General features: G+C 41.3%; 1 protein-coding gene across 4 annotated transcripts in view; it reads right to left on the reverse strand.

Annotated features, from left to right (window-relative positions):
* Window positions 1–24,405, reverse strand: part of LOC149229484 (thylakoid lumenal P17.1 protein) — a 301,289-nt gene that overhangs the window by 49,458 nt on the left and 227,426 nt on the right. The gene's annotated exons all lie outside the window — the stretch shown is intronic.

Here is a 24,405-nt window from a genome sequence, read left to right on the forward strand (position 1 = left end):
TTATTATTTTATTTTCCTTCTACAGGCTTCTCCCCTTTTACTTTATTTAAGTGACTTTCTTTTATTTTATTGTTAAGTTGCTTTTCCCCTTTTTGGCCTTTTTCTCAATTAAGCACTTTTCCCCTTTTATTTTAATAAAATGACTAATTGAAGTCACTTTTAATTCGGGAACATGATCATCCAACCTCTGTGCTTTCTTTAGCCACTGGAAATCACTTTTCACCATCGCATCCTGTAGATCACTTCATTTTGGTTCCAATGAGGTATTTCACTAAGGTGTTTCTCTGATTAATCTACTCCAAATAACACCTTTAGTGTTTATAATTAAAACATGTTTGATAATACCCTTGTTACCCACCACTTTGTGGGTGATATCCATAGGAGAAAATCTCGTCCTATTTGGTCCTCAGTCGGCAACCAGCACCCCCTCGCAGCTACCAGATAGCTCGATGTGCCATTTTCTCCACCACATGAGCTAGCGATGTGGTCCCTCGCCCATCTTTTATGATCATATGTTTGAAGGTGGGCCTTCTGACCTCGACGATATGGCTTTTCATTGTGTAGTTAGGTATTTTTATTTACTTATCATGGACACTTTTGGGGCATGGATTAGTTGGGGGATTCAATGAAGAGAGTGGGCTTGGTTTGTACTCTTGTCTCCTCTGTCCAATTTAATGGTTAACCTTGTATCCTAGACCTGTGAGGTCTCCTTTATTGACTACTAGATTTAGGGATGGCATTACATGGGAAACCTTGATTTTGGTTGCGTGGTTCTGCTTCCTAACACCATATACATTAGCCCCTCCGCTCATTATAACCCCATTCACCATATTTCCCATCTGGGTCCCCATTTGTCCATTGGGTCCACAAGGAGTTAGCCTCCCCTTGCCCCCCTTATCCAAACTTTGGATCGGGCTTGGAATGATGCCCCAAAGGTTGATGCAGCTAAAAGAACAAAGAAAAGCATAATTTGTCCACTCTCAACAGGAAATGTACCATAAAATGCAAAATATGTCCGAGACATTCACATTTAGCGCGTGGGAAAAAGCCAAACATGAGCTCTACCCCTATCATTATGGCCATCACCCTCGTTCCTAGGGTCCTTCATATTGACCCCTTTCATCATTTAGGAACCCATGATTGTCCCAACCCCAGGTGGGCAATGAACTACCCCACCTTGAAGGGGGTATCCACTGCTATATCTTGCACATTATGCTCTCATCCCCTCAAGCCCCAAGTAATTATAAAAGAAAAATCAATAAAAGGAAAAGGGCATATGAAGAAGGGTCGAAAAATAAAGGCTGGGCTAACTCATGTACCACAATTGCTCCCTCCAACATACACCCAAACATGGGATTCCCTTGTACTATGGCATGTGGCTTGGAGCCTTCCCCTAATGCCCCATTTCGTTCCGCCATTATATCACATGCCACCTATCGCTTGATGGATGTACCACGAACATGTCAATCCCTTTATAGGTAGTGTTGTCGCACAGATTGACACGACAACGCTCAGACCGGGGGTTGTCACTTTGATCCCCGATCTCTCCGTTTAAGCCTGTCTCCCGCGGCTAAGGGGGGTAGACCCTATGAGCTGATGAAGACCAACTGTCGACCAATTGGGTTGGGAGACACGAAGAAAAGAGCACTAAATTGATTTTGTTAATGTAGAAGACCAGTGCCTTGTGGGTTTGATGTTTAAACAATTATTTACTAGATGTTGCAGAGATGTAAACCATGTACAACAATCATTTATCATCAAACAACTTGAACGATGCAAGATATCCAGTAAAACCACAATGTTCTTATAATGATTAAAGCTCAATAACGATATCCAGCGATTAAAAATTTCGAAAGATAAATGCTTTAAACAACCACGCAATTATGAACATTAACCAGATATCATATTCATGCAGCTAATCTTCAAAATGATCATTCATGTGCAGACTCGCATAAAATGATAAACATTCATTCCACATCAAAAATTTTAGCCTTAGCAGAAAAGATAAAATGTGATAAAATCCCCGAGCCAAGACTGAATCTGGCAAAATATTTCCAAAATATTTTTTTACGTTTTTCAAAATAAAACAAGACTATAAAGTCTAAATAAAAAGGTTTTTTGATTTTTTTTTTTTTTTTTTTTTTGTGTGCTGAAGAAGCTCTCTTGTAGTTCATTTTTTTGTGCAATAAAGAAGACTTTGGGGTTAAAAATCTTGCTGGTGTTACTCTACAAAAAATGCTGTAAAATTGTTCTATTTTTCTGCATAATTTTATTTTCAGCCATTAATGATAGCTTAATGAAGATTGATCTAGGCACAGGTATCTTGTCTGATCTTTGAGGTTTGAATGATAGTTTAGATTCTGAAATATATTGGCAGGTATCTCCATTTGATCGGGGTTTCACTATTGTTTTCTCCTTCTATGTTGACGGTTGATTTTAAGCTGTGCAAGAAATCTTTTTTAGATTACCAGGCGTTAGGGGAAGTTCTCGGCTGAACCAGCCAACTCCCGGGTTGTGTTTTCTGAAAGAGCCCAGCCAGTTCTTGATCCCGGGCTTATCATTCGAAATATATTTTTTATGAATGCATGCAGGGTTTTCTGAAGCGTTTTATATTAAAATTAAATTCTGATAATATTACTGTGATTATTGATAAATCTGGCTTCTGAAGAGCTTTCAGTTTGTAAATACTGTAAATTTTTGTTGGGTTTAGGGTTTTCAGTTTTTATTTTATGCACATATCATTTTCGGGTGATTTTTCATTCCAGGTTGCAGGGTTTCTGAAGATTTCCAAGGTTTATCTGCGTCGTTTTGTTGTCCAAGGGTTTCAGATATCAGTTGTTTTCAGATCTGGGGTTTCATTATTTGCAGGAAATTTATTTTTGGGTGCTCCCCATCAAATTCCAACTCCTGTACGCTGCCAAAATCTGCAAAATTATCACGCTGCCCCCTCCATTTGCTACAACATTCTTTCTCAGACTTGCCCACGCTATCTGCTCCTCATTTGCTGCATACGTTTTTCACTTACTGCTAGTTTTCTTTTTTCTATTTTTTCGTCGGCTCTCCTCCATGATACTCAGTAAACCTGCAGCAAAACCTGCATACTCATTCTTTCAACAACTCCAGGCCCTCACCCACAGCCTATTTCGCCAACAAACACAGTCCTCTATCCCTCACATCGCTACCTGAAATTTTTTTCATAAGTTAATACGCCGCCTTCCATTTTTCAAGCAATCCCTGCGTTCACACATTATAAAACCCTTCAGCCAAATCGATCAAACATCGTGGGTCTGATCAGCGTGGTTTTTCATGTTTGCTGGAGACTGCAAGCCGACAAGCGATATTCATCCACCATCGAAGAAGCATTTTCACTGTTCATCGCATTTTTCGTTGAGCCGTTAACACTACGTCCCTCTCCATCTGCATTCCTCTCTGTTCACCGTCGAAGTGCTCCGCAGACAAAGAAGAACGCGTTTATTTCTACCTACCTGTCACTGCGTCCAGCGTGAAAGATTTTCCAGTGAACGTACGTTGGGCATGTTGCGTGGGGGCTTCAGGTGAGAAAGACATTGACGGAAGCCTTTCAGCACAGTTAAAATTTACGTGAAAACCAGGTAATAACCCGCAAGCGTAAGCTGTCCGCCGTCTTCATTCTCGGGCCAGGTAATTTCTTTGTAAGTCTGCGTATCGTTTTTGGGTCCTCAGCGTGAGTGAGAGTTGAGCGTTTTTTTTTATTCGATTGTATTTCATTTGCATTATAGTTTAGAGCTTTAGTTTGAGTTTTAGTTCGATCTTTTAATATATGGTTAGATTTTAGATTTTAGATTTTAATTTTAGATTAAAGTTTAGTCTAGGGTTTTAGAAATGGAAGGTTAGGTATATTTTGATTTTAGTTTTAATATATGTAAGCTTTAGATATTAGGATAGACTTTAAATTAAGATTTCAGAAAGTTTTGTTTAGGTTTAGAAATTTAATCTTTGATTTAGTTTAGTTTGATTTTATTAATTTGGCTAAATAGTTAGATTTTATTAATTAAAAATCATAAAAAATATAAAATAGAAAATTTGAAAAAAGATTTCTTTTTTTTGGTTTAATTCATTTTTAGATTTAAAGTTTCATTTTCATTTAATATATATATATATATATATATATAATATTTTTGGGAAGCTTTTTGCCAATTTCAGTCTTGGCTAGAGAATTTCTTAGATATCATCTTTTATGCTAAGGCTAAAAATTTTTGACGTGGGAATTAATGTTTATCGTGCTTAAATGTTCATTCGAAGATTAACTGCATAAATGTGATCTCTGGTTAGCATTTTGGTGGTTGTTTAAAGCATTTACCTTTTAAAATTTTAATTGCTAAAGTTAAGCTTTGATGATAAATGATTGCTCTACATGGTTTATATTTCTGCAGTGTCTGATAATTAAACGATTAAACATTAACTCCACAAGGCATTGGTCTTTTAACTTAATAAAATCTTTTAAGTACTTGTTTTCCCTCGTGTCTCCCAACCCAACTGGTCCACAGTTGGTCTTCATCACCTCATAAGGTCTACCCCCCTTAGCCGCGGGAGACAGGCTTAAACAGAGAGATTGGGGATCAGAGTGACAGCCCCCGGTCTGAGCGTTGTCGTGTCAATTTGTGCGACAACAGGTAGAAACCACTTAATAGGGTCCCTTAATGAGCTTAGAGACACCTCTACATGTTAAAGGCCACTATGGAAGGGCATGCCACTGTGAAGTGTCCATTTGATTCCATGATTTGTAAGCTCTTTTACTCAACTACTCTAATGATTTGTTGTACTGGAAGGTAAGGTTATGCATAGATCTTATACAAGATTGCAGGTGGGTATCCATTTTGGGTTCGGTCTCCCTATACGGGGTCCAAGCCCTCCAGAGGGTCATATTGGCACTTGTAGGGTTAACATTGAGAACCATGGGCCTCCACCATAGCAGAGAACAGATTGCCACTTCATGGATCCCTCAACACCATTCATTGGTTGCTCGTGTTCCACCTTTTGGATGAGGATGATGCACTTGGACCACCATGCCCAGTCGGCTTCACACTTGGACCATACACTTGGCAAATGTTCCAGGGCCCAGATGAGGATTCGTCTCACCATGGGAGACAAAAGGAGGCCTTATGTCATCATTCTAGCCCTCGCAAATGGTATGCATGCATTATCAATCCACTTGGAGACCCATGAGGATGTCATTGTTCCCCCACACCCACTTAGGGATGCCACATTTGATTTGTTTGAATATCAAGGGGCCACCCCATTGATCACTATATTTGGAGACTATTCTCTCACCTTAGCACACGTTGGACTCCACTAGGCCTCTTCAAGGGCCCAACGACTCATTGCATTTACTATTTTTCCTTCTTGAGTGGCTTATCTTTGTATTATGGAGCTATCTTGGTGGGCTTGTCACCAATTCATGTCATTATTGTACATTATTTTATTATTTGGGGCTTAATTAGGCTTAATTAGGCAAATCAGACTCTTTAGGAAGGATATAAACTAATGAGAGCTCATTTGAATCTCATCATCGCTTGGATTTGGATCATTTGTTTCTTCTGGAAATTTCGTTGGGCCTTTTGATGGATGAATTGGAGATCTAATGCATTTTGATGCTTGGAAGAGCTTAATTTCTTGTCTTGGAGCTTCGATTTTCTTGCATCTTGATGATTGGAATAATTTCACTATACTTGTCAGTACCTTTTCATTCTTATTTTGTAATTTTGTCTCATGAAATTATGAATGAAATATTTTCGTTCATGGAGCTGGTGTAGCTGCTCTTTAGCTTATGCGAAGTTGTTGGTCTTGTCTTTGTGAGGGATTTTTCATATAATCACTGTGAAGTATGGTGAATTATTATCCTAGGGGTACATGATTGTTCATGATTTACCTTGATTAGTTGTCATTTGCAACATAAAAGAAGTATAGATTTACTTTAGTAACCTAGTTGCTGCTTGAGCCATATGAAGTTGCTGGGGAACTCCTTGATCAAAATTAAGCCTATCTAAGCATTGATCTCATTTGACTCCATTCTCCCAATTGGCTAAGCACCAGTCTAGTACTAAGGTGATCACAAACGAATATTCTTGTCACCTCCCTTCCTTCTTTCTAAGTCCTAACCTAGTAGGCCTCCTAAGGCATCATCTAAATAATTTCTAGCCATTGAAAATCCTTGAAAATAGGTCAACTACTGTGCTAGGGTCTCCTTGAGTGGTCCTCCAAATTTGAGGTCGATCCCACGACAAAATCTCAAGATATTTCAGGCCCTAGCCTGAAGACCGTTCTCCCCTTTAGTTCCCCTCTGGCTAGTGGCTTCATTAGGATCATTGCACTCAAATTCCTAGAGAAATCCAATTCCTTTGATCCTATTCTCCTCCCTAACTTGGTCAAGACCATTAATTTGTTGCTTAAATCCAAATACTTGACCTTCTTTGGGCCCGCTTGGGCTTCTTTGTGGTCCCACTACCTTATAACTCCAATTTCACAAAGATCACTTGAAAACCCTAGTCTTCTAAGATTCCTTGATCTTGGGCACTTCTTTGCAAGTAACATTCCTCAAACCCTAGGTCTAGGCATCCTCTTATCCCTTCTCAGAGAGCCATACATCTTGCTTCTAGAGCAAGTAAGATTTTCATCTGAGCCTCTCTTGTGAATAGTGTCTAGGAATAAACCTGCATCCTATCATTGATCCATCTATTCTAGTGATTCTTCTCATACTGGGACTCCTCCCATCGGTGAAAGTCCGTAAAGAGAAAGGAGCTTTAGTTGAGGTGACAGTGGGCTATCGCTTCATTGTTTCCACTTGACCTAGTAGTTTCTCTATAGAATCCCCTCCTAGGACCCTTGCTAGTTTGAGCAGTAAAAATTTTGGTGTCGTTGGCAGGGAAACGAGACGTGTGTTTTGTCCCCTTACATCGATATATCTTTTGGCGACTCCATTAGAAGAACAAAGCCCTAATTCTTCTTTAAACTTCGAAGTTAATGCTTGTAGGGTGAAGCAACCATCTATCAAGGCATTTTGATTCACCATGGCGACTCCATTTTAATCCTAATATGCAAAATCATGAAAAATGGCTTGTTGTGCAAAACAGATCCCTCTCCATTTTCCTTTCAATAAACTTAGTCATGAAGACCTTGAAAATTTGCAAGAAAGCATGGACCAATGTGCTGAGCATTATGAATATTTGATAAAGCTCAAGAATAGGGATTTCATGTCTCAATATTGTAAGTGGAAGAGAAATGAGTTATACAATGTGCAATGTACCTATGAGTGGCATCCTGACCGCCTCTTTCAGCTTTCTTACGATACTTGTACCTTTGATATCCTAATTGATCTTGCTAATGAAAATATTATAATCAACCACAAAACCCCATAGAATGTAATCAATTGGATGATCAGAGTGACCCTGGAAGCCATTCGAAGATGGGGGACCCTCATAAGGATGAGGGATATAGGGAAGGATGGATGATCCTAAGGGAGACCATGACCCCATGGAGGACCTTCAGACTAAAAGCTTGAGGGTTGGGGATGAGCATGGCATAAATGAAAGCCCCATTGAAATCCACAAAGATGAATGTGATGATGTAGGGCCTCTCATTCAAGAAAATACACTAGAGGATATGGTTATTGTGGATCCCTGTGATATCGACATTTCTGAATTCTTCTATATAAATAAGGGAAAATGGGATATCAACCATCATTTTGACAATGACCCTATTTATGATACTGACAAGGAAGATGAGGTTGAAATTAATTCTCCTTTTCTCCAGGACATTACTCATAATGATATATCTACTCACACCATTGAAAAGGAGGATCACTATTTTCCCATGCATGAAGAAGGTTTATTGGAAATAGCAGGCCCCATTTATGATACCAATGATGACACTAACAAAGGCCTTAACTTCCCTTGCCTTCTCCAAGATCCCAATGACATAATTGCATTATTCATGACCACCATCTCTAATATTGATGACCCCTTTCCACTTTTTAGGTATGATGTTGAGGAAGAGCTATCCGTAAGATGTATCCCTTATTCCCCCTCATACCCTCAGTATTATGAGCACATCATCATTGCCCCTCCAATGTGACCATCACATTAAGTGACCTGTTTGTTGCGATCCTTCCTTCCCTCATTCTCCTTTCCCCTCCCATCATGACCTTATGTCATCCAAAAAGAATAATATTATGAAAAATGATCGTGATAGGGATTTCTTGAGCCTGGTCATTCATTCTTCCATTGTGTGTTTGCAAGGAAGGCTCCAGATCTCTAAAGTCATATCCTTCCTCTCATCTAGGACTCCTTTCTACACCCATATGGATATCATATTTTCCTACCTCCCACCGACATTATCCACATGATTGTCTCTATGTTGGCTTTTGGATTTATTGCATGACTAATCATATTGACGGACTCCTACATTGATATAATGATATGTTGGTTGCACTGGCTCTATAATTACACTTAATATTTGTTTGAAATAATATGCATGTTAGGGTACGATGCATTACATACTAAATTTTTGCATTAGAACTAATGTCATATAATATAATCATGTTAGATTTACTGCAAAGATTAAAACTGCATTTAGATTTAAAAAATGTTGATTTGTATGGCCTCATATAAGCATGGGTGGTCATAAAACACCTTTCGTAAAAACATGCTTCCCCGTGTGCTCGGTTTGTGATATGTGTAGGTGACAGGTTTGTGGTTCCAAGAGATTGTCGGTGTTTTCATGACCTACCGATTCGAGTACGTTCGGACACTCTTATGAGAGATCATGTCCCAATTGGAGCCAGGTGTTACCCACCACTTTGTGGGTGATATCCGTAGGAGAAAATTTCCTCCTGTCTGGTCCTCAACCGATACCCAACACCCCATTGCAGCCACCAGAGAGCTTGTGCCATTTTTCTCTACCACTTGAGCCAGCTATGTGGTCCCTCACCCATCTGTTATCATCGTATGTTGGAAGGTGGGTCTTTTGACCCCGAAGGTATGGCTTTTCATTATGTAGTTTGGTATTTTTGTTTACCTACCATGGACACTTTTGGGCATGGATTAGTGGGGGGATTCAACGGAAAGAGTGGGCTTGCTTTGTACTTGTCTCCTCTGTCCAATTTGATGGTTAACCTTGTATCCTAGTCTCATGGGGTCTCCTTTATTGGCTACTAGCTTTAGGGATGGCACTACATGGGAAACCCTGATTTTGGTTACGTGGTCCCGCTTCTCGACACCATGTATATCACCCCCTCCACTCATTATAACCCCATTCACCATATTTCCAATCCAGGACTACAAGGAGTTAGCCTCCCCTTCCCCCTTGTCCACTCTTTGGGTCAGGCTTGGAATGATGACTCAAAGGTTGATGCAACTAAAAGAACAAGGAAAAGCATAAATTGGCCACTCTCAACAAGAAATGTATCATAAAATGCAAAAGAAGGTTGGGACATATACATTTAGCGCATGGGAAAAAACCAAACAAGAGCTCTACCCCTATCATTATGGCCATCACCCTCGTTCCTAGGGTCCCTAATATTGACCCCTTTCATCATTAAGGAACCCATGATTGTCCCAACCTCGGGTTGGCGATGAATTGCCCCACCTTGAAGGAGGTATCTCCTGCTATATCTTACACATCATGCTCACATCCCCTCGAGCCTAGAGCAGTTATAAAAGAAAAATCAATAAAAGGAAAAAGGCATACGAAGAAGGGTGGAAACACAAAGGTCGAGGTAACTCATGTACGACGATTTCTCCCTCCTACATTCATACACTCAAGTGTGGGCTCCCCTTATTATGACTACCCTTGTGTTGTGGCATGTGGATTGGGGCCTTCTCCTAATGCCCCATTTTGTTCCACCATTATATCACATGCCACCCATCGCTTGATGGATGTACCATGGACATGTCACCCCCTTTAGAGGTAGAAACCACTTAATAGGGTCCTTGGTTAACCCCCTTATTGAGCTTGGAGACACTTGTACATGTTAAAGCCCATGATGGAAGGGCATGCCACTATGAAGTGTGCATTTGATTCCATGATTTGTAAGCTCTTTTACACAATTACTCTAATGATTTTTTGTACTGGAAGACAAGGGTATGCATTGGATCTTAAACAGGATTCCAAGTCGGACTCCATTTGGGGTTTGGTCTCCCTATAGGGGGTCCAAGCCCTCTAGAGGGTCATATTGGCACTTGTGGGGTGAGCGTTACGAGCCATGGGCCTACACCATAGCAAAAAAAAGATTGCTACTTCATGGAACCCTCAACACCATTCATTGATTGCTTGTGTTCCACCTTTTGGATGACAATGATGAACCTGGACCACCATGACCAGTCGGATTCACACTTGCACAACACACTTGGTAGATGTTCCAGGGCGGAGATGAGGTTGCGTCTCACCATGGGAGACACGAGGAAGGCTTATGTCATCATGCTATCCCTTGCAGATGGTATGCAAGCATTATCGATCCACCTGGAGACCCATGAGGATGTAATTGTGCCCCCACACCCACTTGGGGATACCACATTTGATTTGCTTGGATATCAAGGGGCCACCCCTTTGATCACTATGTTTGGAGCCTATTCTCTCACCTTGGCACACTTTGGACTCCACTAGGCCTCTTCAAGGGCCCAACGACTCATTGTATTTACTATTTTGCCCTCTTGAGTGGCTTATCTTTGTATTATGGAGCTATCTTGGTGGGCTTGTCACCAAGTCATGTCATTATTGTACATTATTTTATTATTTGGGGCTTAATTAGGCCTAATTAGGCAAATTGAACTCTTTAGGAAGGATATAAATTGATGAGAGCTCATTTGAATCTCATCATCACTTGGATTTGGATCATTTGTTTCTTCTGAAAATTTCGTTGGGCCTTTTGATGGATGAATTCGAGATCTAATGCATTTCGATGTTTGGAAGAGCTTAATTTCTTGTCTTGGAGCTTCGATTTTCTTGCATATTGATGATTGGAATAATTTTGCTATACTTGTGAGTACCTTTTCGTGCTTATTTTGTAATTTTGTCTCATCAAATTATCGATGAAATGTTTCCGTTCATGAAGATGGTGTAGCTGCTCTTTGTCTTATGCGAAGTTGTTGGTCTTGTATTTGTGAGGGATTTTTCATATGATCATTGTGAAGTATGGTGAATTATTATCCTAGGGGTATGTTAATTTTAGGTATGTTCTATGCTTAGCGCAATTTACTTCAATTTTTCCATATTAGCCCAATGACAACATTCATATTAGCAATCACATCAACATGATAGTAAAGTGCAGATAGAGCATAAACATAAATTGTAGAAACAAGCCAAGACAAGAGGACACAAGATGTGGCGCCAGCCAGGGACAAACCCCAATGTGGGGAAACCCTTGATCAATTCTTCTTATGTTCTTAAATAGTTCAGTAGAGAGAGAGATAATACATATACATCAGAAGTCAACATTTTGACTTATCAAAATAAGAGCAGAGATCTTCTCTATGAAGATAACACGAGAGATAGCTGATCTGAACTCAGGTGAAGGCATACTGCTTCAACTGATCCTTTAAGGTGACTCCATCACCATGCTGCACCCATCAGTGTGATGCACCTCGGCATCATGCTGCACTCGTCACTATGCTACACCCAATCACTGAGTTGTACCTCATCATCATGTTGTACCCTTCATGCTGCTCTTCATCATCATTATGATGCATCCTTCACGCTACACTGTGTTGTACCCTTCATTGCACTATGCATTCTGCAATACATCATCATCATGCTACTGCAATACATTCTTGCTGCTACACTACTCACATCATGCTGCTGCACCCATCATCATCAAGTTGTTGTAATATATCATGTTGTTGCTATACATCCATGCCCATCATCACTATGCTGCACCACGCTATACCATCATTACTATGCTACATCCATTGTGCTGCACCATACTACACCATACTGCCCCCATCATGTTGTCACCTATCACACCATGTCCATCATCATTGTGCTGTACACTGCAATACTGTCATGGAAAAACCTTAGTTTCTTGCTATGGCTTGCAGCTAGCTATAGCAGTAGACTCCTTCATCACAACCCTAGATAGCAACTTAGCCCTCTAACTTCTAATCTAGTGACACTTTCTCCCAAACGTACCTCATTCACACTTTAGAACAACAGTTAGATAGTTGTAGTTATGACTAGTTGTGACAGCGGATGCAGGCATCTTCGCGTCTGACATTGGGGCGTCTTTGGACCTCCTTACTGTGGCTTAGGGCAGTGTATAAGTAGCATACATAAGGCAGTATATGCATCTTCCATGATCGCGGTCACAGTGTTTAGGGCACTCAAGGACAGCGTTAGGGTGACTGTGTATTCCCTATCATTAGGCCAACGTATAGATCTCAATACAGTGGATAGAATCTCCATTATGACAGCGGACATTAGGAGTTGCTTGAAGCCTTCTTTAATTGCGGATGAAGGGCAGCTTCTAGTGCAGAATAAGCCCAGTAGTTAGAGCAAATCTTGGATTGCAACTAGGGCTCTCCTTAGGGTTGCATAATGCCTCCTTTTGTTGTAGATAAACCCTTTATTGACTGCGGCCTAGGACAACATGTTAGGGATCTCCTTTAGGGCTTAGATAAGGCAACGTATAGATCTCTTATAGACAGTGTTAAGGTCTCTTCACCATGGTTGTGTTTAGGGCAGCGTTAGGGCATATAGGGACAGTGTTAGAAGCTTATCTTCATGACTGTGTTAGGCCTTCATCTCCATGCCAGCGTTAGGAGCTAGGGCATCTTCTTTAGGGCTGCGTAGATCCTTCTTTCCCATGACAGCATCTAGGGCATCTTCTCTTAGGGTAGCGTATCATCTTAAGATCTCTCCTCCCACCAAAACCCAAAGACAAGTGGAGAGGAAGAGATCACAAAAGATGTGGGTGTGTGTCTCAAATGACTTGCAAACCTCTTCTATTTATACTAAAACATGGAGGGCAAGTGGGGATAATTTGGTTGTTGGCCAACCTTGACGAATTGTCCCATAACACAAATAAATTCATATCTCCATGAATACATGTCGAAATCGGATGATCTTTAGATCAATCCTACACCTCTCGACGAGAGGAATACAAGAAAAATATCAGCTGCCATAAATAAGAAGATCCACATGGATTTTTGCCCTAGTTGCCAATTTTAACACTCCCTCTCAACTAGGGAGAACTCCATCTGCTAATCCATTTGTCAATCTGTACTATCTCTGCCATCAGTGCTCTACACTGCTCAGCTCAACTCTGCTCTACTCTGTTGAACTATGAAGAAGAAGAAATGATCGAGAATGTATCATACCATCCTCTACTGACTGGAAGTCAGTCCCATATAAAAAAGAGTGTCCCATACCACTCTTATTGACCTGAAATTAGTTCCAATAAAGAGAGTGTGTCATACCACTCTTACTGATCCAAAATCAGTTCCAAAAGAGAGTGAGTTATATCATTCTTACTGACCTGAAGTCAGTTCCAATTGATCCCAGATCAATATCATCCTAGCATAGGGAGTACAGCAGTAATACAATGCGTCCATCAGTACTACTATGGTCCCTATCCTCATTTCCCTCCTCATTGGCTAGATGAGAGGTACTTCCCATGAGTCCTAGACTGCATGGGTAGGATGTCTCAATAGGAGAAGGATGAACCACTCATCCTTCCTACATGTTGCCACGGGTTATCCCAGGGGAAGGCTGAACCACTCACACTGTACACAAAAAATCACTAAGGGAAGGTTGAACCACTCACCCTATGATTGTGTCTCAACAGGAGAAGGATGAACCACCCACCCTATGGTTGCTCATCGCTCCAAGAAGTACCCCTAAGCCCCTGGAGTTCCCAGAGCTCAACGTCCATATCATACAGGACCTTCAGGAGAGAGTCTCTCCACAACTCCTAGTCGTTCTCGGAAAGTCACGAATTTGACCTTTCTAAGGGCTTCGACAGAATGTCGACGACCTGCACATCAGTCCCAAAGTGTTGGAACCTTCTTGCTCCTCGTTATACCATATCCCAGATAAAGTGGTACCTGATGTCTATATGCTTGGAGCGATCATAGAACACGGGATTCCTCAACAATCAAATCCCCCTCTAGTTGTCACAGAAGATCACGATGGTATCCAGCACGTGTCCAAATAGCTCACTGCTCAACCAAGCAGCTTCACACGAGGTCATACTCGTAACTATGAGTTCGGCCTCAGCGGTGCTCAAAGCAACCGACTTCTACTTCCTGCTCATCCAGGATATCAAATCAGAACCCAAAGAGAACCAACACCCAGAAGTGCTCTTGCAATCCTCCACACTGCCTGCCTAATCAACATCAGAATAATCATGTAGCTTCACATTTCCGACAGAGTATCTCAATCCATGAGAGATTGTGCCCTAAAGATATCTCAAATGATTCTTGGCACTAATCCAGTGAGGCTCAACAATATATGAGCTCAACACGCTAACTGCAAAACATATATCCAGATGGGAGTTCACCAAGAACATTAATGATAGTATGAGTTTATGAAACTCAGAGGCATTTCCCAAATCAGGTCTGACATCACTACTGCATAACTTCTTAAAGTTAGGCTTCATCGAGGTAGTCAACGACTTGCAATTCACCATTCCAAATCTGGAATCCAACTCCCTCTTACTTCTGCAAATGAGAGGGTCTATACCTGCCAAAAAGAGATTGTCCACATAAGGTACCAGTATGAGAGGTCTATCATCCACAACCTTAAAGCAACGGTTTGGATCGACTTCACTCCTAGTGAATCTCAGCTTCATCAGATAGTTGTCAATCCTCTCATACCAAGCTCGGGGTGCTTGCTTTAAATCATAGAGAGCTTTCCTTCACCTGCATACATGAGATTCCTGATCATGAATCTCAAACCCCTTAGGTTGTTCCACATTTGAGGTCTTGTTATTACATGAGGGGAATGGTCCCCTTGTAATGTTTCCTTCGTACATCTCAGACATGTACCTTCATGCTCTTCCTTGATTTCAGGCATCCCTATCACCATTTGTCTCACATCGGGTAGAGCCCCATAATAAATATGGGCATACCTCCGGTGCCATAGAAGAGATGTCTCACATGACATGGTCCCCAATGGACTTCCCGCAACTTGATACAAATTGCCAACCCTGAACCCATGAGTAAAAGCATCTTGAAATTTCCATTTTCAAACACGTACCTTTCCATCGATCAATGCCTCCTTGAAACCTTTGACTTCCATTGCCGAAATGGACTCCAAGTTCTTCTTGAGATCTGGTACATAAAGAGCTTTTTGTAAATGAATCATGTTACCTTCATTCAATTGAGGGGTAACATTCCATGCACCCTTTCTGAGATAGGTGGCATCGTCTCCAAGAATAGTCTCCACGATTGTCTCCTTCTCTATCAAATTAGAGAGCGCTTCTTTGCATTTGATTAAGTGCCTTGAAGCACTATTATAAATAAGCCAGATTCCCAAGGAGACAACATCTAATTCTTCATACCTGGAGTTCCTTGCTTTCTAGAAGAGTCGGCCATTTTTATGATGCCCTGCATTCCTTTTCCCTTTTTCCATTGTACTTGTCATTCCTCCAATCATTGAAGATGCCCCAAGAATGATTGTTTTTATCATCAAGTGATGTGTCCCTTCTATTCAGACGCTCCTTCGCATAATGGCCAAACTCATTGCAAATAAGGCATCTACCTTTCCTTCCATTCTTAGATCCGCACTTCCCATTGAAGTGACCTTTAGGTAGGACACCAAATGCTTCTGCTGCGCCACTCTGGAAGTCTTCTTTGCTTCGACTTCACCCTTGATGAATTTGAAGTGGGATGAGGAACCCATTGAGCCTTTTGTCCTTTCCAACTGTCTTTGATGATTGCTCTTTCAATCTTGCTTGGGCTTTGTCTTCACCTCACCTCTCATACCATGTTAATTTTAGGTATGTTCTATGCTTAGCGCAATTTACTTCAATTTTTCCATATTAGCCCAATGACAACATTCATATTAGCAATCACATTAGCATGATAGTAAAGTGCAGATAGAACATAAACATAAATCGTAGAAAACAAGCCAAGACAAGAGGACACAATATGTGGCGCCAACCAGGGACAAATCCCAATGTGGGAAAACCCTTGATCAATTCTTCTTATGTTCTTCAATAGTTCAGCAGAGAGAGAGATAGTACATATACATCAGAAGTCAACATTTTGACTTAACAAAATAAGAGCAGAGATCTTCTCTATGAAGATAACACATGAGGTAGCTGATCTGAACTCAAGTGAAGGCACACTGCTTCAACTAATCCTTTAAGGTGATTCCATCACCATGTTGCACCCATCACTGAGCTGCACCTCATCATCATGCTGCACCCGTCAGTGTGCTGCACCCAATCACTGAGTTATACCTCATCATCATGTCGTAACCTTCATGCTACTCTTCATCATCATTATGTTGCATCCTTCAAGTTGCACTGTGTTGTACCCTTCATTGCACTATGCATTATGCAATACATCATCATCATGTTGTTGCAGTACATTCTTGTTGCTACACTGCTCACATCATGCTGTTGCACCCATCATCATCAAGTTGTTGTAATACATCATGTTGTTGATATACATCCATGCCCATCATCACTGTGTTGCACCACGATGTACCATCATTACTGTGTTGCATCCATTGTGCTGCACCATGCTGCCCCCATCACACTATCACCTATCACACCATGTCCATCATCACTGTGTTGTACACTGCAATACTGTCATGGAACAACCTTAGCTGCTTGCTATGGCTTGCAGCCTAGCAAAGCAGCTAGCTGTAGCAGTAGACTCCTTCATCAAGACCCTAGATAGCAGCTTAGCCCTCTGACTTCTAATCTAGTGACAATTGCTCCCAAACGTACCTCATCCATGCTTTAGAACAACAGTTAGATAGTTGTAGTTATGACTAGTTGTGACAACGGATGAGGGCATCTTCACGTCTGAGATTGGGGCCTCTTTAGACCTCCTTACTATGGCTTAGGGCAGCGTATAAGTAGCATATAGAAGGCAGTATATGCATCCTCCTTGACTGCAGTCACAATGTTTAGGGCACTCAAGGACAGCGTTAGGGTGACTGTGTATTCCCTATCATTAGGCTAGCGTATAGATCTCAATACAGTGGATAGAATCTCCATTATGACAGTGGACATTAGGAACTGCTTGAAGCCTTCTTTAATTGCGGATGAAGGGAAACTTCTAGTGCAGAATAAGCCCAGCAATTAGAGCGAATCTTGGACTGCAACTAGGGCTCTCCTTAGGGCTGTGTAATGCCTCCTTTTGCTGTAGATAAACCCCTTGTTGACTACGGCCTAGGACAGCGTGTTAGGGATCTCCTTTAGGGCTTAGATAAGGCAGCGTATAGATCTCTTATAGACAGTGTTAAGGTCTCTTCACCATGTCTGGTTTAGGGCAACTTTAGGGCATACAGGTACAGTGTTAGAAGCTTATCTTCATGACTGTGTTAGGCCATCATCTCCATGCCACCATTAGAAGCTTTTAGGTTGTGTAGGTCCTTCTTTCCCATGACAGCATCTACGACACCTTCTCTTAGGGCAGCGTATCACCTTAAGATCTCTCCTCCCACCAAAACCCAAAGACAAGTAGAGAGGAAGAGATCACAAGAGATGTGAGTGTGTGTCTCAAATGACTTGCAAACCTCTTCTATTTATACTAAAATGTGGAGGCCAAGTGGGGGTAATTTGGTTGTTGGACGACCTTGACAAATTGACCCACAACACAAATAAATTTATATATCCATGAATACATGTCGGAATCAGATGATCATTAGATAAATCCTACACGTCTTGACGAGAGGAATCCAAGAGAAATATCAGCTGCCATAAATAAGAAGACCCACATGGAGTTTGGCCCTAGTTGCCAATTTTAACATGGTATATTATTGTTCATGATTTACCTTGATAAGTCATCATTTGCAACATAAAAGTATAAATTTCCTTTAGTAACCTAGTTGTTGTTTAAACCATGCGAAGTCGTTGGGGAACTCCTTGATCATAATTAAGCCTATCTAAGCATTGATATCATTTGACTCTATTCTCCTAATTGGCTAGGCACTGCTCTAGTCCTAAGGTGATAAAAAATGAATATTCTTCTTACCTCCCTTCCTTCTAAGCCCTAACCTAGAAGGTCTCCTAGGGAATAATCTAAAATCATTTCTAGCCATTGAAAATCCTTGAAAATTGGTCAACCACTGTGTTGGGGTCTCCTTGAGAGGTCCTTCAAATTTGAGGTCGATCCCACAGTGGAATCTCAAGATATTTCAAGCCCTAGCTTGAAGACTATTCTCCCTCCTAGGTCCCCTTTGGTTAGTGGTTTCATTAGGATCATTACACTCAAATTCCAAGAGAAATCCAATTCCTTTGATCCTATTCTCCTCCCTAACTTGGTCAAGACCATTAATTTGTTGCTTAAATCCAAATCCTTGACCTTGTTTGGGCCCACTTGGGCTTCTTTGTGGTCCCACTACCTTATAACTTCAATTTCACAAAGATCACTTAGAAACCCTAGTATTCTAGGATTCCTTGATCTTGGGCACTTCTTTGCAAGTAACATTCCTCAAACCATAGGTCTAGGCATTCTCTTAGCCCTTCTAAGAGAGTCATAGATCTTGCTTCTAGAGCAAGTAGGATTTTCATCTGAGCCTCTCTTGTGAATAATCTTTAGGAATCACCCCACATCCTATCATTGATCCATCAATTCTAGTGATTCCTCTCATTGATCCATCAATTCTAGTGATTCCTCTCATACTAAGACTCCTCCCATCGGTGAAAGTTTAAAGACCATGGAGCTTTAGCTAAGGTGATAGTGGGTTATCGCTCCCTTGTTGCCACTTGACCTAGTAGTTGCTTTATAGGATCCCCTCCTAGGACCCCTGCTAGTTTGAGCAGTAACAAACATCATTTTATGGTATTCATCAGAATACAACAGAACCAATAATGAACAATGTGAAACTGCCCTTGATGAAATACAACAAGAAAAATCCATCAAACCCTACAAAACTCCTCCAAAACCCTTTGGGCCCTCTGATGATGTAATCTCCCTCATGTCAACTAGATGCGACCAACCCTGGAATTCCATCCTGATTGCATCATAAGGGAAACTAAAAATGGGAATATTACACATTACAATCCTACCTTCTCAATATTGCTTGCCCTCAAGCAACTGCAAACTAGGACACTGCAAAATCTACTCTCCTTCCCACATAACATCCTCTACTAGCAAGTCTTTCCACCTGATAAGATACTCTCTGATCACTTTGCTCAATTTCCTTTCCCTGACTTCCAAAATCTCCTCAGGGATCAATATCAGCTGCCCCTCCTCGCCAAGTGGGGGTAACTTTGTTGAAGTAATAATCTATTGTTGCAATTCCATCATGAGGCACGATACATGAAAAACATTATGAATCTTGCTCCCCTTTGGCAACTCAAGCTCATAATCTACTTCCCCAACTGTCCTGATTACTCTATAGCAACCACAAAAACATGGTTTCAACTTTTTTGTACCACTTTTCTTTAGAGAAGATTGTTCGTATGGTTTCAACCTCAAGAAAACCAAGGATCCTACCTCAAAGTTGTGCACAACCCTGTCCCTGTCTGCATACATCTTCTATTGGTTTTGGGTATCCTACAAGTTTTCCTTAAGGATCTTAAGGATATCTTGGGTTTCCTATATCCAATCTTCAGCATTGGGAGTCGTGCTATCCCCAAATTCCAAATCCACAAATGAAGGAGCATCATAGCCATAGAATGGTTGGAACGGGTCATAACAATGGTCATGTGGTAAGTGGTGTTGTAGTAATGTTCTCCTAGATGGAACCACTTAATCCAAGCCTTCTACTATCTTGACACATAGCTAGGCAGACACCCCTCAAGCCTTCTGTTGTCGAATCCCTGTTGAGCTTCCTTTGTCTGCCTAAATGCCCCTTTCTTGGTACAATATGTTCATACTGCACCCAAGTGCGAAAACCCCTTAACGAAGCACCTATTATAGCTACATAATCCAATGAATCCCCACAACTCTATAAGGGTCCTATGCAGTGGCCAATCCAATATGGCCTGGATCTTCTCCTAATGTACTTGCAATCCCTGCATGCTAATCACATGACCTAAATATAGAATCTTTGCCAAACCAAATCACATTTTGATGCCTTGGCATACAATGATTTCTCCCCCATAATACCCAATATCTCATCTAAATTCCTCAAGTGATCCTCCCATGTCCTATTGTATATAAGGAGATCATCAAAGAACACCAACAAAAACTTCCACAATTGCTTGTTGAAGATGTGGTTCATGCAGGACTAGAAAGTGGCAAGTGCATTGGTCAACCCAAATGGCATGACCAAGAACTCATAGTGCCCATAATGACACTTGAACACAATCTTGTGAACATCCTGCTCCATAACCCTGATTTGATGATATCCTGATCGAAGATCAATCTTCAAGAAGTATTATGCCCCACCCAACTCGTCTAACAACTCGTCAATCCTAGGAATGGGATACTTGTTTTTGACTATTTTCTTATTCAAAAGCCCGATAGTCAATACACATCCTCATAGTGCCATCCTTCATCTTAACAAAACTACTAAAGAAGTGAATGGAATGGAGCTAGGGTTGATATGTCCCATCTCTAACAACTCCTTGATGGCCTTATCTATTTCATCTTTGAACTTCTATGCATGCCTGTATGGAGTAGTTATTATGGTTTTGGCCTCTTCTTCTAACTCAAAGGTGTGCTCGAAGCATCTATCAAGAGGCCTCCTTGGAGGGATCTCCCTAAAATGCGGTCATGTTTGCTCAACAAAGACTAAATGTCTACATGATAACATTGGTTGCTAATTGAAGGTTTTTGTGTCATAATCAGACACTCTACTACCCAAGATACATCACCATTCCTTAATATTTTTTTTTGTTTGCTAGGTTGTAACAATCTTAAGGGCACCATTGCACATGCCCCTCAGAACTATCCTCTTACCATCTACTGCAGTGAATTCCATCTCCATTGTTTGGTAGTTCTTCAAGTGTTTCCCTATAGAATAAAGCCACTGAACACGCAATATGACATTAGTGTCTGCTATTTCAACCATATAGAATTCATCGGTCATAATGTAGTTATCCTATCAACTCCAACTGCGAAACCCTTTTTTGTGCATGTCATACTGTACCCATTAGCTACCACAACATCAAATCCCTCAAAGTATTCTACGGGAATGCTTCTCCTAGCCACCAAAGTTGTCTCAATGAAGTTGTGGTTTGCCCCACCATCAATCAAGACAATGACATTCCATCCCTATACTACTCTTTTACCTTGAAAGTGTGATATCTAGGGACGCCTCATGGAGCGACTATAGTTCTAGCCTTAGTCCCCACACATGGTTTCTCATCATCTATACCGCTATGCTCCTTGCCCTAAGCATCTCCTACCTCCTCTTCCCCATCACTATCTAAGAGCGCCTATATGTAATGCACGTTGCCTTCCCTATGCACTTGTGACCCAATACCCAGGTTCCTTAAAACTAAAGCAAAGTTTCTTCCTACTTAGTTCCTTTTGAGTCTCATCATCCAATTTGTCTTTCTTGGTCCACTCCTTTTGGAAGGCTTTGTCTTTGTTCTTTTAAGGAAGGAAAGGTTTGGGAGAGAATTTATTCTTTGGAATTGAATCCTCCATGTCTCGAGTTCGGATGATAGCATCGTATAGAGACTCTAGTTTGAAGGCCTTAACCTAGCCACATATGGGTTCAGATAGTCCTTCAATGAATAACATAATCAACTTGTGCTCCGACACATCTATCACAATGACCACAAGCCTTTGGAACTTTGAAATCTAAGCATCTATTGTACGCATCTACCTGAGTTGCGCCAACTCTCGGAAGTATATCTCTAGGTCCTTATCAATTCAGTCAATCAACCTCTGTGTGAAGTCCAAGTATGAAGTAATGCCCCAATGCCCCAAAGTGACAAGCCCATGGTACCGCCACTCATGAGCTTATCCATTCAAATGAAACTAATGTGGGATGTAGGAATCTTGGTTAATTTTAGTTAAATGCCTTTCTAAGTTTTAATCCTTCAATCCTTTCTAAATTGATATTGATTTTGTAGTAAGTGGCAGAGAGAAGATAAGGTGAAGCACACTAAGGTGTGATTAACGATACCTCTCCTAAAAATCTAACATACTAGGTACCTCTGGCGCTGCAAAGAGTTGTGGCTCTAACGACTGCAAGGTCACCGTTTTAAGTACTATTAAAACCAGGCTTTTCAAGCAAAGATGGATGGGCACCTATCTTTCTATCAACCAAGCTTATGCATGGAAGTAAATTTTAATTTTGCGAGTGCACAATATGGTTAGAGGATGGAGCAAGATGAAGCTAGATCAAGGATTGAAAGCGCTTATATCACGATTTATTTCTGAGTTTTATGCCAAATCCTTAATTGCAAAATAAATATTCATTTCACAAGAGAGTAATTGAAAGATAAATTTCATTACACAATTTTAGTAGAAGAGAAACATTAACATGAAATGAATGCAAGCAAGGTATCTTGCAATGGCGCACTAAGGAACTAGGGTTCCTGTCATAACCACCGATAGCGCACAGCTTGAACCTGTAGTCTTCCAAGCTCAGACAAAAACATTGTCAGGACTGGCACTGTAGCTCTGAGCGCAAGGAATAATGAACAGTCCAATGGGGGAGGCATCAGCGCCTCCCCCCAAAAATAATACTACGAAAAACCCAACAGAGGGCAGAACAAAGAATCCAGAGAAGTCTGAGGCATGGCCTGCGCAGCAGATGCAGAAGAATGAACAAGAAAATCTGGTACAAGAGACAGAGGACAGACAAGCAACATCAGGTCAAACGAGGAAAGCCTCATCGCCAACATGCAAATCCATTGCTACAGAAAGGCCCAAGATTGAGCTGCCTAGCCATAGAATCAATGCGCAAATACAATATATGAAAGATCACGCACTGATCGGCAAATTTATAGGTTTCTGGCCGACTGAAAAAGCCCTGCAAGGCTGGATAATTTCGAAGTGGAAGCCCAAAGGTCATGTAACTCTACAGCTGGGCCCTAAAGGCTTCTTCACAGCCACTTTCAACTGCCTTGAAGATAGAAACAGGGTACTGGACGGAGGACCCTACTTCTTCAACGCAGCAGGCCTTTATCTACGAGACTGGGTAGAAAGATTTAACCCTGACAAAGAAGACTTCAGTTGGGCGCCAGTCTGGATCCGCATGTACTCGCTTCCACTAGAATACTGGGAAGAGGATTCTTTAAAAGCCATCGGCAATGGCTTAGGTGAGTTCATTAAGGCTGCGGAGGAAACTAAGCTTCGAAGATACACTTCATATGCACGGATCTGCGTCTACATGAAGTTGGGCCATGCGCTACCGGACACGGTAAGTCTACTGCACGATGACTTTGAATGGATTCAACCCCTTGATTATGAACATGTACCCTTCCGTTGCAGGAGATGCCATGCTCATGGTCACCTCTTTCGTGACTGTCCCTTAAACATGCCGCCTAGAAACTTAGAAACTGGAAACAAATCTGATTTCAATGGATTCACCAAGGTAGCTGGTCGGAAAAGGCATACTAAAAAACCCCCCTCAGCGCCCAAAACTGCTGTGCCAGCCTCTGATTTGCCATCCTCAAGCAACAACTTTGATATCTTGACAAATCTGGAACAGCCTGATACAGATACGCCCAAGCCAGCAAAGACAAGCACAGATCCACACAATCATACATCCACCATTCCTACCCACTCCAAAACCAGTCATCCTTCGAATATCATCTCCTCTGAAAAGCCTGCTTCAGATCTGCAAAACAACACCAACCCTGTTCAGCACAAAGTACTATGGTCCGAAAAGATAATGGAAATTGATGATACTCAGGCAGAACCTACTCAGTCTCTCACTCAACAGGAAGAAGGCAATCAGCAAAGCTCAATGGAAGAAGAACCAGAAAGCTTTGATCTCGGGGAAATAGACATTTTCAGTCTTGAGCAAGCTTGCAAAAGGAAGGAGTTCGACACAATACCGGAAAGACAATTGGAGAATCTGGAAGTAGTGATCACACGAATGCATCAGCATAACACTCTGGGCATACAACAAGGAGGCCGATGGGATGGAAAACATATCATCAAAGAGGGGAAGAAAAGAGGCAGGAAGACAGACTTACAGCGCACCATTTTAATTGGGGAAATGCTCGTGGAATCGGGTAGATGCTCTAAGTTGACCAAATATTATCGGTCCCTACCTACCAGTCAACCATGAAGCTAATCTCATGGAATGTAAGAGGACTTAACGGTCCCGGGAAGTACAAAATGA

This window comes from Pinus tabuliformis, chromosome J (genome assembly GCF_031772625.1).
Source record: "Pinus tabuliformis cultivar Carrire ecotype Pingquan chromosome J, CPIR1, whole genome shotgun sequence".
Lineage (NCBI taxonomy): Eukaryota > Viridiplantae > Streptophyta > Pinopsida > Pinales > Pinaceae > Pinus > Pinus tabuliformis.